At 37.0% G+C, this 10,975-nt stretch overlaps 1 long non-coding RNA gene across 1 annotated transcript; it reads right to left on the bottom strand.

Moving 5' to 3' along the window:
• Nucleotides 1-4,573: 4,573 nt before the first annotated feature.
• LOC140599315 (uncharacterized) lies at nt 4,574-10,466 on the bottom strand. Its single transcript, XR_012002044.1, has 2 exons — nt 10,396-10,466; nt 4,574-8,759 (listed from the first exon to the last, which is right to left on the bottom strand). It is a non-coding gene; the product is annotated as an uncharacterized lncRNA (long non-coding RNA).
• Between the last annotated feature and the right edge of the window lie 509 nt (nt 10,467-10,975).

The following is a 10,975-nucleotide window of genomic DNA, read 5'->3' as shown; positions in this document are numbered from 1 at the left end:
TTTGAGAGAGAGAATAAGAGAGAGAGCACACATGAGCAGGAGAAAGGCAGAGGAAAGCGAGAGAAAGAATCTCCAGCAGACTCTCCACTAAGCACAGAGTCCAATGTGGGGCTCAATCTCAAGACCTTGAGATCATGACTTGAGCTGAAATCAAGAGTCAGACACTTAACTGGCTGAGCCCCCAGGCACTCATATATATTTTACTTAGGGTTGATAACTCTGTTAATCGATGGGATTGGTGTATAACTTTCTTTTCTGGTTTTCTTTGTCAGGTGTTGATATGAAGGTAACATTAGACCACTAAAAAGGTAAGTGCTGATGGATTTCATGGGTAGATTTTTTGCTCAAAATTAAATTTCTTTAGTAATCATAGGACCATAAATATTCTTCTATTAACTTGTATCAATTTTGGTAATATCAATCCTTTATTATTTATTTTCTTCTATATTCATTGAGTTAATTTTTTATCTTTTTGAGAAATTCTTGATCTAAAAACAGCTCACTTCTCCTTTCCTAGCAAATGCATTTTGCTAAAAATTTTCCTCTAAAGTCTTATATGAATACCAGTTAAATGAAACTTTTCAATTCTTCTGTTTTATTTAATTATATTTCTTAATGTGTGTGATCAGCTCTTCTTTGACACATTGTGCTATGTATTTAAAATTCCAACCATGTGAGGTATCTTCAGTTAACTTTTTATAACTTGTAACAATATCATTATGGTTAGAAAATGTGGTAAATATTTCTCTTGTATGCCTAAACAATATAATCCTCACAAATTTTCCCTGGCTTTATAAGGAACATATTTTAGCCAATATTTTAGTCAAATATTCTTTTTTGATTCCCAGAATTAGTCTTTATTACATTTATTATTGTCTCAACTCATTGTTTGTCTACGTTGTCTCATATTTTGATGAGACATGTTTGATTTCAACTTCTGTTTTCAGTTTATTCGTTTATTTTAGCCATACATTTTTATATGTAGTATTAGAAAAGTCTGTTAATTGCTATTAACAATGATATTTTTGCCACTGATTTTTATTCATAGTGGATAATTTTCTCTCATATATTTATAATTTTGGATAGAGGCTCTTGCTTGGTGGATCTCTGTCTCTGGGATCCCTCTGTGCCTTCTACTGAGGTCATGTCACTGAAGAGATATCTCTGTTAGTTTATGCCAGGTGTTTCATGCATTATATATTTTTATTATAATTTTGCTGCTTGAAATTTCCTTGACTACTCAGGTACTGTGAATCCCAATTCTAAAGTTAAGCTTGGGGTAATAGAGTTATGAGAGGGATATTTTATTTCATATCATCTTTTCTGCCTAGAGCAGAACAGACAAGTTTCTTGCTCTTTCTCTATCCAGTTGACAGATTTTGTTTATAGAAACTAGTTTATTATTTCATACCATTATATTTACTGACCAGTTCAATTTCCCTCCTTTGTGGGCCAAAGACTGTTCCAGTATGTCTCACTCTAAGAACCTTTGAATCTTCAAAAATCCTAATAGCCCAACAGAGAAAGCTGCTTTTATGCTCTTTCTACAGCTTCCTGTTGTTTATCCCTTGGTGATTTTATTTTTGTGTCAATTCAATCCTTTAGAGGGTTGTTTGTTACAGTTTACCTAGCATTTTATTATAGTACATAGTCTGCCTTTTGCACGAACCTTACTTGCTGACTCTCAGTCTACCCTCTTTTCTTGCATATCTCTAAAGCCAGAGCCATGGTACCTGTTTTCTCTGCAGGTTTCCAATATGGTTGTTGGTACAATTTTATGTGTCAGCTTAGCTAAGCATGGTATCCAGATACTTGGTCAAGCATGTCTGAGTGTTACTGTGAAGGCATTTTAGGTGAGATTTGCATTTAAATCAGTAGACTTGAAAAATCAACCAATCAATCAATCAGTAGACTTTGAGTAAACAGATTATCCTCCATGATGCTGGCAGACCACATCCAATTAATTGAAAACCTTTAGAAAAAGCTGGTATTTCCCTAAGAAGAGGGAATTTTGACAGAAGACCATCTTTGGACTCAAACTGCAGTATCAGTGTTTCCCTGTGTCTCCAGGCTGATGGTGTACATACAGATTTTGGACTTGCCAGCCTCCACAATAACATAAGCCAATTCCTGAAAATCAATATGTCTATCTCCCACTGTCTGTCTCTCTTCCTCTCTCTCCATATATATATATATATATGTTCAGAGAATTCTATCACAGACCCACTCTACCTTCAGCTTTCCTCTCTTGAATGCATAAGAACATAGAATGAGTGTGCAAGGTACTTATGTCTTTCGTAAGTCTGTGGTTTTAACATTTTTTTGTCTCTTCAGACATCCCCAAATCATAAAATTCCAGAGCTGATGGTCCAATCAAATATTTAGCCCAGTTGTTTGAATTCTGTCTCCTCCATTTTGAAAAACAAAAACAAAAACAAAAAAAACCTTGTCTATTTTCCAATCTGCTTCCTCTCTCATCTTGCAGACATGTTCCATTCTCATTGGTATAAGTACTTTCAACTAAATCTTTTATTAAAAATTTTAAATGGTATCAATTGTTGAGCTGTGGGGTTGCTAAACTCAGTTGTATTTGTTATTCCTAATACCAGATAGAATTATCTATGTACAAAAATACAGTAAAAACATCTAATTTGGATAAATCTCAGGTCAACTATTAAAACAAATCATAGCAAGGTTATTCATCATATAGAAGAAACAACATACTCTGTTTTCAAATATGTGTCAGTAAATGATGGGGGTAGTTCACAGCACTGTTCTACTGTCCATCTTTCTTCCTTTTGTTCAAATATGTTCTAATTTATGCTTAAGGACAACTGTGTTACTGGTTTTGAGATTAATTGTCAAGAATTATAGATTCCAACACAGGTTTAGATGTCCTTTCAGTGTCTTTGATTCTTTGATGATAATATATAAATGCGATTTTAACTTCATTTATTAGGCTTAACTGTATTTTCCATGGAAAATATCTGTATTATAAGCCATCAAATGTTGGCTCCATTTCTATTCAGTGTCTCATGATGTGTACAGTTGACAGTTGTTTACACTTCAACTATCTGAGTGGCATAGGAGCAATCATTAAAGAAAGCAAGTTTTGCTTAATAATTTAACTGTATTCCTTGCTCTTCCATGTAAAACTTAAATTCTCACGAGTGATTCTTATGTACTAAATTTTTTTTTAACTTGTTACCATTAACAAACTATCCTGGTTAACTTTTTCCCCAATCCATACTCAGTAGTTAAAATATCCAACTTAGATTAGTCATGATTTAAAGGTAATTAAAGATCTTATTCATTTCCAGCTGGTGAGCCAAGGCTGTCTCATCTTCAATACTGGTTTCTTTACATGGTAAGTGCTAGAACAGCTTGTGGTTAAATATCTTTTATAATATCTGACAGTTGTTTAGATAAACCAGGTTCTTTCCTTGGCAAAAGTCAAAGTACATTTAGGTTGTTTAAGTAACTGAAGTGCAGAAATAAATGTAGAACGACCTCTAAACAAACCAGTTGTGTCTTTAAAATGTACAGAGAAGAATTGCTGGGCCTTACATATTTGCAGAACCTTCAAATAATCCCTCAAACAATTTGTTCCCCAATTTTTAAAATGTTGCATAACAATGAATTCTAACTTCTGTTCCCATAGTTACTGAATAAATAGTGCCCCCTCCAGCTGTTTGCACAAAGATTAAAAACAAAACAAAAAACTAGCACCCTGACTCAATTGCTTTACATATGCTTGAAGCACCTCAGTGCTAAAAGTCATGGTAGTTTTATCAGTGCAACCTTGAGGTAGAATAGCATTTCTCAATCCATATGGTTTAACCCCGTTTTTTGGGAATCTGCCAAACATATCAGTTTTACAGTGTAACCAAGAGAAGGGGGAAAGTATCTTATATTGAAAACCAGTAACAAAACAGTGGGGAGCTCTGTTTCTTCTTACTGTTACTTTGCGGTCCGATGAGCTCTAAGAATTTGTCAAGATTTCACTGTCTATCCACAGCTAGGAACATTCTCAGCTTCTTTCTCTTGAAGGGATTTGGTCAATACAAAAGTTTCCTTTTGAAATATAATTTGGAGATAGCATGTCATGTTTATCAATTCAACTTCTTTGTGAGGTATTTTTGGGGGGGACCTTGCTATAAGAGACTGCCACATATGACATCTAATACTGCATACACTTATTTAGGATTATACAGAAATGTGGGATTTCAGAGCAGAAAAGGAACACAGTGACTTAATTCAATTCCTAAAATTTACATGAGGAAACTGAGATCCTGACAGGTTGAGTTTGGGACTCAAGACTAGCCGGGGAAGAGCTGGGATAACAGGGAGACCTTCAAGATAGAAACAACTACTGAATGAATGGATCAAAGAAACATAATGCCCCTGAAAACCAATGTTCATGGTTTGTTTTGCTTTCAGAATTCCATGTTGCCTACTATAGAAATCATTTCCGTTTTGACTTTCATTCTTCAGTAGAGTAGGATTACAAGAAATATTGAATTAAAACCTAGAAGTTGGTGATAGTCATAAATTAAGATTCTAATGCATTTCGTTTCTTTTTTTAAAAAAAGATTTTATTTATTTATGAGAAACAGAGAGAGAGGCAGAGACATAGCCCATTGAGGGGGTAAAAACAGAAAAAAAAGACATCTTATTTTGGAACTATATTTAGACATAACATACAACTGTTAATGTTTGAGGACTTTCCTCCTCAAACATTGGTTCCTCATGTCTCATCATTTTCAATTTTTATTTTAAAGGGTCTTCACCTATTAAAGCTCAGGTAAAACACAGGTAAGTGAACACACCCATTAGTACCCCATTACAGTACTACAATGAGTACTAATATTACCTGCAGTGCTCCTATCACCATTTATTGAAATCTTACTCTAAGCAGGACTGCTCAAAGGGCTTTCCATGTTATAAACACATTTAATCATCAGTCATGCTATGAAGTCAGTATTTTTATTTCTCCTCTCCAGATGAAGAAACCAGTGGCCTAGACAGCCTAGTGAGTTTTCCCAGTGTCACACAGCTGCTAGGCACAAGAGTGAGGTTCAAACCCTGGCAGTCTGGTGCTGCTCGCTTGCAGTCCTGTTAGAGTCTGAGCAGCAAAGTAGAAGCACCATGAGCAATGCTGAATACAGAATGCATCATCATGATCAGCCCCTGTGCTGTCTGACAGCTGGTTAAACAGTGTAGGTAAAGTTGCTGTTTTTGCAACTAGTGGTAGAAGACCTGAGGCCAAAAGGACCCACACCAAGAAGGCAAGGTGAAGGGCAAACTGGAGCTTACGCCCATCTCTCCCGCTTTCAGCCCCCAACATGTGGATGCCCTGCAGAGTCTGCTGCTGCCCCTCATTTGAAGCTGCAGGCACCTGCTCCTCCCAGGACTGGCAAGACTTAAGGAAGCCGTCAGTCTGAGGTCTCCAAGGAAACAGAACCAACAGGATATATGTAGAGAGAAACTGGAAGCAGAGAAGTCACCCAATCTGATGATTCATGGGCAAGGAGGAGCCCAGGAAAGCCAGTCTGAGTCTGAAGGCCTGAGCAGTAGAGGAGCCAGTGGTATGGGTCCCAGTCCAAGTGCAAATGCTCAAGAATTGGGAGGGTTGGGGCAGCCGGGTCAGTCACTACTGAGTCTGAAGGCCCGAGAGCCAGGAGCCCCCTCGTCCGCGGCCGGCGGAGCTGAGAAGATGCATGTCCCAGCTCTTGAAAAAGAGCCAGCACGTCCCTTCTTCTGCCTTTGGGTTCTGTTGGAGCTCTCAGTGGGTGGATAAGGCCCACTCGCATGGCTGAGGGTGATCTTCCTTTCTCAACCTGTCCGTTCAAAGGCTAATTTCGTCCAGAAGCATCCTCGCAGACACGCTCGTGGATAAGGTGCCAGCTGTGTGGGCATCGCACAGCCCCGTCAAGCTGACACAGGAAATGATCCAGCAGAGAAGAGCCGCGGAGGGAGTGGCCTGGCTGCTGCTGCATCCTGAACACCAGGCCACAGGTGGGACAGGTAGGAAAGCCGCAGAGCCTCATGGGACCGCAAGACCCTGGAGCTTAGTGAGGAGGCCTGGTTCCACGTGGGAACGGCATTCTGGGAAATGTAGTTCCAGGTTCCATCAGCGGACCGAGTACAACGTTGCCCTGTTCTACCGGACTGTCCTGCCTATTACTAAGCGAGATGTTAAAATATCGGTAATTATGTAAGGTGTCTTGTGACTGGAAGCACCGCATCCTTTTGCAGTGGCAGTTATTTTTTAAATAGGTCTTGATCAAGAAAGGCTATGCTGTCCATGTGAGGAAATGAACTGGGATAAGAAAATTATGTGCCAAAATCAAGAAAAATTACTGAAAAAGTCGAAGAATTTTAAAAGGAAAGATTTGGTCTTGTTAATTCCATAATATTTCTGAGGCTGATTCTACTGGGGAAGATACTTCTCAAATTTCATGTGTGAGATCATCTATCATTTATATAGAATTGGACATTTACCAATCATCTTCTGAAATGAAAGTTAGATATCATAATGCCCCTATCATATAGGATATTTTATTTAAACCAAGATGGTAGATAAATACCCAGCAAAACCTTCTGACTGAACGCATTAAAAATGCTGGATAAATCATTTAAAAAATCATTTTTCAATGCAAAAATGATGTGGTGTGAAATTGAAGAATATCAGATGCCAAGTAATAATTAAGAAAGGAAATCAATAAAGATGTGCAAAGCCATGAAATGGAAAGAAACAAGGAATACCTTGTTTCTTGTACCATGGGTGAGATCTAGCAGAAATGAATCCTAAAATATAATGTGTTGGAATTAGCAACAATAAAACATGACATTTGAATACTTAACATGATTAAATCGACTAGAAGGGATTAACTGTGTGATTTTTGGTCATTTGCTGTTCTTCATTTTAAGTTCAGAAATAAGGCTGTTATACTTTTAGAAATGAAAAATATAATACTACAATTATGTACAAATTGGGGTAACTTAAAAGCAAACTAAATACTGCTAGATGAAAGTTTATTGAATTTGAAAAGAAAACAAGAAATTATAAAAAAAATTACAGAAAATAAAAGTGGTAGATATTATGAAAGTTAATAAGACTAAGATAAAATCTAAAGAATTAGAAGTCTTCTACAAGGAATAGTAGAGAAAATGACCAGTATCATTTAGAGAGACACTAATTAAAAGTTTTCTATAACTAATGAAAGATTTCAACCCACCAAATTTATTAGTATTTCCAGAGAACCAACTGAAGGCTTTGTTAATTTCATTCTTTTTTTTTCTACATTTTGTTAGCCTGATATCTCTGAATTCTCTCTTTCCATCTATATTCCAATAACATTTCAGTCCAATCTTTTGTCCTCAGTCCTCCCTCCTCTATGGATCACTCTAGTTCCAATCCCAGAATTGAATGACCCTTTGGAGATATGGCTCTTCTGAATCTTGTAAACTATTTCCTTTACACTCAGTGCTAAAGTCCTTATCCTGTTCTCGAAAGCCCTACACAATCTAGCCTTAGCCTGTTGCTTGCTACCTTTTTCACTTCATCCCTTTAATCACAGTTTTCCTTGGCTTCTGTTATCAGGTCACCCTGGCCAGCTCCCAGCTTTGTGAATTCTCCAAACATTTCTGCCACAGGGCCTTTGCTCTTACTGTTCTCTCTGCCTGGAACCCACTTCCCATATGTATATACACGGAACCTTCTTCACTTCCCTCAGGTCTCCTAACTTATTCCACTTCGTAGCACTTATCAACAGCTAACATTACATATTTCCATAATTATTAAAAGCTCGGGCAGCCCGGATGGCTCAGCAGTTTACTGCCGTCTTCAGCCCAAGGCCCAATCCTGGAGAGCCGGGATTGAGTCCCACCTCAGGCTCCCTGCATGGAGCCTGCTTCTCCCTCTGTCTGTGTCTCTGCCTCTCTGTGTGTGTGTCTCTCATGAATAAATAAACAAAATCTTTAAAAAAAAAAAAAAAAGCTCATCTATTCCTGTGGTTAATTATCTGTTCCCATGAATGGGACATTTCTTATTTTATCCAATGTTGTATTCCTTCCTAAAACCGAGGCAATTTTGGGCAAATAATATTCACTGATATGAATATTTAATTAATAAATAAAAGAACAAATGAATATATGAGAATAATAAGTCTCAAAGGTTTTAAAACTGAAATCATGCCACTAATTGGATTTCTCAAAATTGTAGGCAGCCATTTTCTTCAGTTATATTATGAAATAGCTGAGCACAATGGGAACACAGATGTGAGTTAATTGCACAAAGTTTTACAATGACCTGTAAAGAAGGCAATGGCAAAAATATAGAAGGATACTTTATCATTACCTTGAAGCTACCATCTGTTTCAAACAATTTCTACATGGTAGTATTTATGCTTTTCTAATATCCCATAAATTATAATTGGGAAAAAAACTCTCTGTCTCTCCACTGAAACTGAGATAATTGCTGCTCTTCTATTTAACAAGCAGACTGCATCCAGGCATTACAGGTGAACTTCATACTTGCTTGACTATAGAATTCAAGGATATTGATTTTGGCCTATGTCACAGTAAAATCCCTAGTTACTTCAGAGATTACTTACTTACCTTCATGATATCCACCTTTGGAGGAGAGGGATCAATAGGGCACTCTTGCTTGAGTTGAACTTCTGCCATAGTCCCCAAAGGACACACATATCTGGAACTCATTTCCTCTTCATTACAACAAAGCCAAGGTCCTTGCCCTTTGGGGAACCACTCAATATTAATTTGTTTAGTTAAGCTTTTACCTAACTGATGAGGTGGAAAAGAGTAATTGAATTGATAGCAAATTCTAATACATATTCATATTGCTATACTTCTGAACATATTTATACATTTCTATCAAGGAGTTCCATTGTATTACTTACAATGATGACCATTTCCCTAAAATCGGCTGTGAATTTATTTGCTTTTTCTGAAATTCTATTTTTCAGATACCCTGTTACAGATTTAGTAAGGAAGAACTACATTCAAACATACATTTGGATACAACATGGTTATGCTTATCCACTTACTGCCGTAAAAGCCTGACAGGACAAGATTATTCCATAAAATAATGGCAATGCTGCCCCCCAAACACAGTCTTGTTATAATACTTTACTACATTTAAAAATATAGGAACCAAAGTGATATTATTTCAGTATAAAAAAGGTGAACATGTGGCCAAACATGATTTTATTAAAAAAACACTTTATTAGATCTATGGGAAAATCTGTTTATTACTTGTCTATTACATTAATGGAATTGGAAAAATGGAATTTGTTAAATTTGTAGATTTCACAGATGTAAATGTATTTGAGTGGGTTACTGGAATACACAATTTTATAACTGTTGTCAGTAATTTCTGCTTGACTGTGTTTCCATTTAAAAAAATCTGTAAATTTTTTTTCAGATACTTCAAAGTAAATACCTCAAGATAAATCTTCATGTGCTTTAAAAATTTAAGTTAATAGGATAAAAATATTAATAGAATGAAGCTTTCAATTTATCTCATGCAAAGAAGTTTTATGGAATGGCATGTCTCTATACCTTCTGTTTACTGTAACACAAATGTCCAAAGAGTTAGGCTCCTTCCCTTGCTAAGTAAAATCCAGAAAAAGAGCCCAGAATTGTGATAGAAATGATTCCATCTATGATGCCAAAATGCTTTGTGATGTCCTAGAATTTCATTCAATATATTGAATCATCATTTCCCAATTATGCTTTCCCTTGATTTTATAGTTAGCATGGAAACATAATGAGGGTATATTTCTTTGATTTAAGGTAAGTATCAAAGGATCTATCTTACAATAAAGTATTAAATCTAGTTGAAGTAAAAGCTAATGATTTCCTGCTCAGTCACAAAACAAAACAGAACAAAACAAGCCTTGACAAACATGCTCTGGCCACATAATATTATTTCCTTTTGCCAACTCTTGACAGAAAAAATTACGCCCAGAATTTTGAAATTCTTGCATGGAGTTCCCATGTAACTAATGAATAATGACCGAGCACTGGGCAAGCCCAATGGCATACATGACTGAATCATATTTGCTTAAACCCGAACGTTTCTGTGTCCTTTCCCCCGCCCCCTCTCCCCCCGCCCCCTCCGGAGCTGAATAAGTCTTATCACACAATGGGCACCAGGGACTCTGAGTCTGCCATTTAGATGCCATCTGCGAGGCAGCTGAAAGTGGCTGAGCCTTCCTTTGTTGTGTTTATATGATGTTATGCCTTAGTTAATAACTGGGAATTCAGGTTAAAAAGAAAGATGAATCCCTCTGATGTCATTCTCTTTATTGTGTCTGAAGATCTGTGCCCCACCTCCCACCAGGCTTTCCCTGACTGACCCGTGTTTACCTTCTGTCCATGCTGCTTCCCACTGGGTTATTGATGTGCTTCTCTGCCCAGGAAGCCAGCTCTCTCAATGCACTTTGTTAAGCTGACACCACGGGCACACACAGGCTTTTGTTGTACTGTAGGCAAGGAAGAATGTTTGTGGACCGGGATGCTGAACATCTCAGTTAAACTCTTCTTAGAGAAGCAGGAGAGACAGACAGACATCTTATTACACATTCTCCTTATTCAGATGACACCTGAAAGCTTATTCTGTTTCCAGGGGAGGCAAAGTTCAATTCTTCCCTATGATTAGGAGTCCTGTTGGTATAATATGAGACTGAGACTGGTGGCTTAAGAGGACTCCCAAAGTAAAAACAAACCTGCTTTGATTAAACAACAGCAAGTGAAAACTTAGATCATTAATTATTTGTGTTTCCTGTCTTATGTAATGAGAATATTGCTCTGGGTTTTTCCTAGATTTAGCTGGGGCTTATCCAATTTGCCTAAAATCACTCTTTGCCCCCTTTTGTTTCTTGTAGAAAAAAAACATCAAATGTCATAGAGGAAATTGACGACAAAGTCTGGAAAAATTTCGATAGCA

This window comes from Vulpes vulpes, chromosome 6, assembly GCF_048418805.1.
Source record: "Vulpes vulpes isolate BD-2025 chromosome 6, VulVul3, whole genome shotgun sequence".
Lineage (NCBI taxonomy): Eukaryota > Metazoa > Chordata > Mammalia > Carnivora > Canidae > Vulpes > Vulpes vulpes.
This window is presented reverse-complemented; position numbering and strand designations above follow the sequence as displayed.